The following is a 7,923-nucleotide window of genomic DNA, read 5'->3' as shown; positions in this document are numbered from 1 at the left end:
AGACTCTTCTGTACAAGATAATAATATTAGTAACAAAAATAAAGCAATTTCCTACCCTGTTCCAGGAATTGTGTAAGGAACTATAGGTATATGAACTCATGCTATCTTTACTGTGACCCTACTACCAATCATGATGTCCATGCAGGATACTGGAGCTGTGTTTTCAGGTACATTGTTGTGATATAATTATAGGAAACAACTTTTGTGAACTTACAATGAGTTAGAGAATCAAAAATAAAATGAGGGAAAAAACAAATACATATGTATAATATAATATTAATTTCTAATTTGGATTTTTATGTATTCTGCCAGTTTCTAGAAATGCATATTTATATACTGATATAACATATTGATTTCATAGCATGTAAACTTTTTGAATGCACATTAGTTCTAGGAGTTTTTGATAGACTGTAGACACATCTCCTCATTCCCCATTAACTGAGGGCACATCTTAGCTTTTTGTTTGGAGAATATAATTCCCATTTCAGAGAGTAAGCAATTTTTCTACACAGTTTCAGAAGGGATAGTTGAATAAATTACAAGTCCACAAATATTTATTATGTACCCACATTGCTTGGTTCAGCCACTAAACTAAACCTCAGGGTGGTACATTGTTATGTTAATGAACACCAGTGAATCACAATTCCTTACTTGCATGTCCTTGTATAGTCCCCTTCCACAGTGAGTCATTGGTTGGCCATATGACCGACTTTGATCAATGAAGCATCACCGCATTTGATGCAAGAGGAAGCCTGATGAGCGCTTGTCCTTGGGACTGGCTCTCTTGGAATCCTGAGGTCACACTTAGAAGAGTCTAGGGTGAAAGGCACGTGGAGAGAGACTCTCAGCCATCTCAACCATTCAATCATCCCAGGTGAGCCCCAAAACAGATGAGGTCATCTCAGACCATCCAAGCCACTGATGAATACAGCCCCATTAGAGTTCCAAGTGAAACCCACAGATGCTCCAAGAAAAAATGTGAGAGATGATGAATTGTTGGTGTTTTAGGTCAATAAGCTTGAAGTGGTTTGTTACACATCAGTACATAACTGATACATTAGATATTTTTTGTTGTTGTTTAGTAGGTAAGTCCTGTCTGATCCTTTGGCAACACTGTGGACAGTAGCCCCCCAGGCTCCTTTGTCTCTAGGACTTCCCAGGCAAGAATACTAGAGTGGATTGTCATTCCTTCTCCAGCAGATCTTCCTGATCCAGGGATTGAACCCATGTCTCCTGCATTGCAGGTGGATTCTTTTACCACTGAGCCACCAAGGAAGTCCACATTAGATGTTAAAGGAATATTAAAAATACATTTCATCTTGCCTAAAAGCACAGTTTAAAATGTAATGGAAAAACTCGTAATAATAAGAACAATAAGATTCTTATTGAACTAGGAAAATATAAAGGGGCTGAGGGAGTATAGAAGAAGGAGCTTCATAGTCATAAGAGGGACAGATTACCAGGGGAGGCAGGAAAAATATGCTTACCTTTTTATATTGTGTATTTCCCTCTTCATATTAAATCACCTACTCTCTTGCATTCCTCCTTGAAAATATGTGAAGAGCAATAGAGAACTGGCCCAGGAGCCATTTGAAATACTTATTTGATCTTCCTTTTACTGTTTCCCAAATGATAGCCTTACTTGGTGCCTGGCAGACGTTAGATATTCAATAACATCAGATTTTTGCTGAACAGAGAAACATTTTCTGTGACTTATAAATAGTTACTTAATTTGGGCTTTGTTATGAAAAGGAAATAAAGGTAAAACACCTACTTCATGGAATGTAAACTTTATTTTGGTAATGTAACATTTTCTTGTATCAAATTAAGAGAGAAAGAAATCAAGAGTACAAGCATGACTTTGTTTCTTGACTGAATGTTAAACTACTCTTGGTAAGTGTATTAATACTAAGCAGATGAGTAATTTATTGTGTTATTTGTTCTCCAAAATCTTAGAAATGGCATTTCCATGTTGAGTGACTGCTCATCCACTTTTATTCTCAAGCTTCTAAGCTGTTTCCCCATAAATTTTAGTTTTATATGGGATTCTGAAAACATTGTGTATGCAGTGAATTTCCATAATAAAAGAATCCTGGAAGAATGGTAAGCTTGCCCTTTAAAAGGTTCACTCTCCTGATCTCAATGCTGCCCTTTGATGTCACAGGTGGCAGGATTGCACTAGGGCTGCTTGGCCAGTCCACCCATTTCACATACTTTAAGGTAAATGAGGAAACAGTATTTATTCTATTTTGAACCTCTTATTTTTAATCACAACAAATGATTCTGATTGCTATATGTTTGGTCTTGAATTAACAATGGGGAGAGAATGCAGATAACAAATGGAAGTGACATAAAAATAATTGAGGAATGAATATGAAGTTTTCTATTTATTTTTCGAGTTATGTAAGCTTTCTCTACTTCTTGGAGTTTTAATCATTATCACGATCAACTTTACTTCCATTTCTCTTACCAATGAATTAGAAAATGTATATTACAATACTTTATCATTTTGGACTCCCCTGGTGGTTCAGATGGTAAAGAATCTGCCTGCAGTGTGGGAGACCTGGGTTTCATTCCTGGGTTGGGAAGATCCCCTGGAGAAGGGAATGGCAACCCACTCTAGTGTTCTTGCCTGGAGAATTCCATGGATGGAGGAGCCTGGTGGGCTACATTTCATGGGGTTGCAAAGAGTTGGACACAAGTGAGTGACTTTCACTTTATTATTTCTATCTTGTCATTAAAAAACTTTTTATTTAAAATGAGTCAATAATACAGGGATAAAAAACTACACAGAGTGAAGTAAGTCAAAAAGAGAAAAGTAGATATCCTACATTAATGCATATACACGGAATCTAGAAAAATGGTAGAGATGATCTTATTTGCAAAGCAGAAACAGAGACACAGATGTACAGAACAAATGTATGGATACCAAGAAGGAAAGGAGGGATGGGATGAGTTGGGAGATTGGGCTTGACATATATACATTATTGATGCTATGTAAAAAACACATATAACTAATGGGAACCTCCTGCACAGCACAGGGAACTCCACTCATGGCTCTGGGGTGACCTCAATGGGAAGGAAAAGAGGGGCTATATGTACATGGATAACTGATTCAGTTTGCTGCACAGGAGAAACTAACACAACATTGTGAAGCAATTATGCTTCAATAGGAATTAATTAAAAATAAAATTAAAACAACACAAAAAACCAATCAACTTCACTGAAAGTATTTTCTAAAATTTCAAACGTAATCTTATGGTCTCAAGATCTCCAGAGTACAAGTCCCTTCAGGACAAAGATGGCAAAATAGACCATAGCAATACCACAGTAACTAGTGTTCCCAAAGAAATCTTTGGGATTGTTTAATTGCTTGAGATATAAATATGTTATCAATGCAGCTGATGCACTCATTCAATCTCTACTGAAGGTGTTCTAAAGACATCAACTTATGATTCAGGTCTTACTGTAGGGACAAGGTCTGGATCTTGTGATCTCATTAGGGACATTGATGGACGGTATTAAGTCAATACGATTTTCCCTTTCCTAGTATTCAAATGACCCTCTTTCAGGAATAAAAACAATATCTTAGAATATTAAGTTACTTTTCTTTTCATGTGTTTTCCTACCGTGACTACTGCTCCCTTATTTGGAAAAAAAGGTCCCTATCATATAAGGAGAATAGCTAAAATTACCTCGTTTTACGATGAGGAAACTGATGACACAGAGAAGCTGTGACAACGTAGGGACAGAGCTTGGAATGACCCAAGTGCTTCACTTAAGTTTAGTAATCTTACTATTATAATATTTATTAAGACTGTCAGTGTTTATATATAGAAACAACTTAGCAAAGAAAAATCATTGGTTATTTTCTCCCAAGTTAATGTAATAAGGAAACACAGTAAAAATGTCAATTTTATTTTTTTAGTTCATCATAAAGGTCTTTTGAAGACATAACTATGAAGACCATCAAAACGATCTCAGAGTGAAAAACTGAGGAATGTTTTTCTTACCACTTATCAAAATATTCTATTATTTTAAATAAAATATAGTCATAAGCAGTTATAAAATGTGCAGCACTGGACACATAGTACATGGACGATTAGCTTAACAACTGGGCAGAACAGCAACTCTATAAACAACTTCATGATGGAAGTGACTTAAGCAGCGGAGAAACCATTCAGTTAATTGTGTTGGGAGAGTTTGGAAAAACAAAACCAAAATTATCCCATAATTATACTTGACACTATGTACTAAAATACTCTGGAAATTTTAAATGTAAATATAAAATGCAAGTGAATTCAAAGAAAATATTAAAAAGACTTTTGGATTGTGTAGAGCAATGTTTTTTTTTGTGTGTGTGTGTGTGTAATACCAAAGCCAGGTACCATAAATATCACAGAAAATTGAGTGAAAAAAGTGAAAGTGTTAGTCGCTCAGTCGTGTTCGACTCTGGGATTTCATGAATTGTAGCCCACCAGGCTCCTCTGTCCATGGGATTTTCCTGGCAAGACTACTGGAGTGGGTTGCCATTTCCTCCTCCAGGGGGTCTTCCCAACCAAGAAGTTGAACCCAGATCCCCTGCATTGAAGGCTGATTCTTTACTGTCTGAGCCACAGTTGAGCACCTAAAAATAAAAGAAATCCATATAGCAGAATCCAACATAAAAAATATTGATATTAAATGATACACTTGGAAAAGATTTAGCAAAATATATGAGGGAGAAAGAATTATGATCCTTGATACGTTAAAAGCTCCTACAAATCAATAGTAACCTACTAAACAAATGGGTAAAACATATGTACAAGCAAGTCAATAAAGTAAATGCAAATGAAAACAATGAAAACGTTTTTTAATCTAACCTGCAAGATTGTCAAAGAGTAAAGCTAAATAATTATGGGCAGTGTTGAACGGGATTGTAAGATATTTTATCATAAAATCTTGAATTTGTGTAAACTAGTACCAGTTTTGGAGAAGGCAATGGAAAGCCACTCCAGTATTCTTGCCTGGCAAATCCCATGGACGGAGGAGCCTGGTGGGCTGCAGTCCATGGGGTCGCTAGGAGTTGGACACAACTGAGTGACTTCACTTTCACTTTTAACTTTCATACTTTGGATAAGGAAATGGCTACCCACTCCAGGGTTCTTGCCTGGCAAATCCCATGGACTGGGGAGCCTGGTGGGCTGCCGTCTCTGGGGTCGCACAGAGTCGGACACGACTGAAGTGACTTAGCAGCAGCAGCAGCAGTACCAGTTTTCAGACAACAGTTTGGCAACATCTGTGTGTTTATGTGTGCACACATGTATGTGCAGAAAAACTGCAAAAATATATCACAAACTATCAAGTGTGCTGAGAAATGGGGTCCTCAATGTATTTTAACTAATTTTATAGTTTCTTATATTGACTATGAATAATTTTTGTCCAAAAATATGAAACTTTATCCAAAACAAGTAGGTTTTATGATATTAGACAATTTTTACAACCCAAGAATCTTTCTGCAGTTTGAAGAAACTTCAAGACAATGGCTGCAGGAAGGAATAATACAATAGTCACCAAATTTATCCTCTTCGGATTTTCGGATTCTCCCAAGTTCAGAATTGCTCTCTTTGCCGTGTTCATGGGGACTTACGTCTTGACAGCACCCTGGAACCTGAATCTCACCATCCTGATTCAGACGGACTCCCACCTACATACACCCATGTCTGTCTTTCTCAGCAACTTATCCTTCTTAGAGTTCTGCTATGTCACTTCCACAACCCCCAGAATGCACTCGGACTTCTTCAGGAAGCCTGCACTCACCTCCTTTACGGGTGTACAGTGCGGCACTTCTCGTTCTCTAGCCGGGGTCTGACTGAGTGCTGTCTGCTGGTGGCCATGGCTTATGATCACTACGTCGCCATTGCAGTCCTCTGCTCTACACAGCCACCATGTGCCCCTCTCTCTGCATGCAGACGGTGGCAGGATCTTGTATAACTGGATTCCTTGGCTCGTTCATTCAGTTGTGTGCCTTACTTCAGCTCCACTACTGTGGACCAAATGTTATCCATCACTCCTTCTGCGACCTGCCTTAATTATTAGTCCTCTCCTGCTCCGAAACCTTCTTCCTACAAGTGATAAAATTCGTGACAGCAGTGATTTTTGGTGTGATCTCCATCTTAATCATCATGATAGCCTATGGTTATGTCATTGCCACCATCCTGAAGATCAGCTCTGTTGAAGGCAGGGCCAAGGCCTTCAACACCTGTGCTTCCCACCTGACAGCAGTGATCTTTTTCTTTGGATCAGGTCTCTTCATCAGCATGCACCCAAGAGCTGGCAATTCTCTGGGCTATGACAAGATAGTGTCAGTCTTCTATACAGTGGTGATCCCCATGTTGAATCCTTTGATTTACAGTCTGAGGAACAAGGAAATTAAAGATGCTCTTAAGAGATGTAAGAAGAAGGGAATGTTTTCTCATTGTCATGGTTAATTAAAGGTCTGGGAGCCTCATGACCTGTCGACTAGAAGTTTCTAGACTATGCAAGGGAAATGAATTTAACATTATTCAACAGGGTTTCAAGTGAGTCAGTCCATCTAAATCCACTTTGGCTCAGTGCCTTGCAAATCCTGCAGTTTCTTTAAGTCTTGATTGTTGACTCTCCTTTCTTACACCAGCAATGACTTCACAAAGCACTTGATATGTTAATTTTTATGTCCATATAATCTTCAATTTCTCAGTATTTGACCCTTGCATACTCTTTCAGAATTTCAGACTGCAGGCTGGAGGGGATGGGACTAAATACAAGGTCAGGAAAAAATGTTTCTCATACACAACATTGAAAGTAGAACAATGACGGCTTTGTCACAGACTGCAAACTCTCCAGGTGCCTAGGCGATTCCAGGGAGAAAGCACGGACGTGGAGAGGAGCATGACTTTACACTTTGACATAACTTGCCTGCGGTGGAAAACACCATGCACAGTGTAGTCTAGACTTCGTTTTCTGGGTTTCTGTTTTTAGCACCTAATGTCAACAGTTGAACGAACAAGGGGATTTCCATGCTACTATGCTGACGGAGAAGGCAATGGCAACCCACTCCAGTACTCTTGCCTGGAAAATCCCATGGACGGATGAGCCTGGTAGGCTGCAGTGTATGGGGTCGCTGAGAGTCGGACACGACTGAGCGACTTCACTTCACTTTATGCTGACCTGGGAGAGCTAAAATACAAAGAAAAGAAGTGATCATTTGAATTCTGAAGTATATTGAAAAGATTGAAAGTGAAAGTCGCTCAGTCGTGTCCGACTCTTTGCCACCCCATGGACTATACAGTCCATGGTATTCTCCAGGCCAGAATACTGGAGTGGATAACCTTACCCTTCTCCAGGGTTTCCTCCCAACCCAGGGATTGAATCCAGGTCTCCCACATGCATGCTGATTCTTTACCAACTGAGCCACAAGAGAAGCCCAATTGAAAGATTGCATTTGTTATTATAGCAGATTGGATGGTATAGATGTACCCATCACTGTAAAACAGCTAAAGACATTGGACAGAATGGTTTTAGAAAATATTTTTAAATACACTTATGGGGGAGGAGCTAAGATGGCAGAGGAATAGGACAGGGAGAACACTTTCTCCCCCACAAATTCATCAAAAGAACATTTAAATGCCCAGTAAATTCCACAAAACAACTTCTGAATGCCGGCAGAGGACATCAGGCATCCAGAAAAGCAACCCATTGTCTTCGAAAGGAGGTAGGAAAAAATATAAAAGACAAAAAAAAAGAGACAAAGGAGGGAGGGGCAGAGCTCCATCCCGGGAAGGGGGTCTTAAAAAGAGAGAAGTTTCCAAATACCAGGAAACATTCTCACTGCTGAATCTGTGCCGAGCCTTGGAAGCACAGAGGGCAACATAACAGGGAGGAAAATAAATAAACAATTAAACC

At 39.0% G+C, this 7,923-nt stretch overlaps 1 pseudogene; it reads left to right on the top strand.

The window, feature by feature from the left end:
- The first annotated feature begins 5,501 nt into the window (after positions 1–5,501).
- On the top strand, positions 5,502–6,622 carry LOC133261533 (olfactory receptor 5AN6-like; annotated as a pseudogene).
- The last annotated feature ends 1,301 nt before the right edge of the window (positions 6,623–7,923 follow it).

The sequence above is a fragment of the Bos javanicus genome, chromosome 15 (genome assembly GCF_032452875.1).
Source record: "Bos javanicus breed banteng chromosome 15, ARS-OSU_banteng_1.0, whole genome shotgun sequence".
Taxonomy (NCBI): domain Eukaryota; kingdom Metazoa; phylum Chordata; class Mammalia; order Artiodactyla; family Bovidae; genus Bos; species Bos javanicus.
This window is presented reverse-complemented; position numbering and strand designations above follow the sequence as displayed.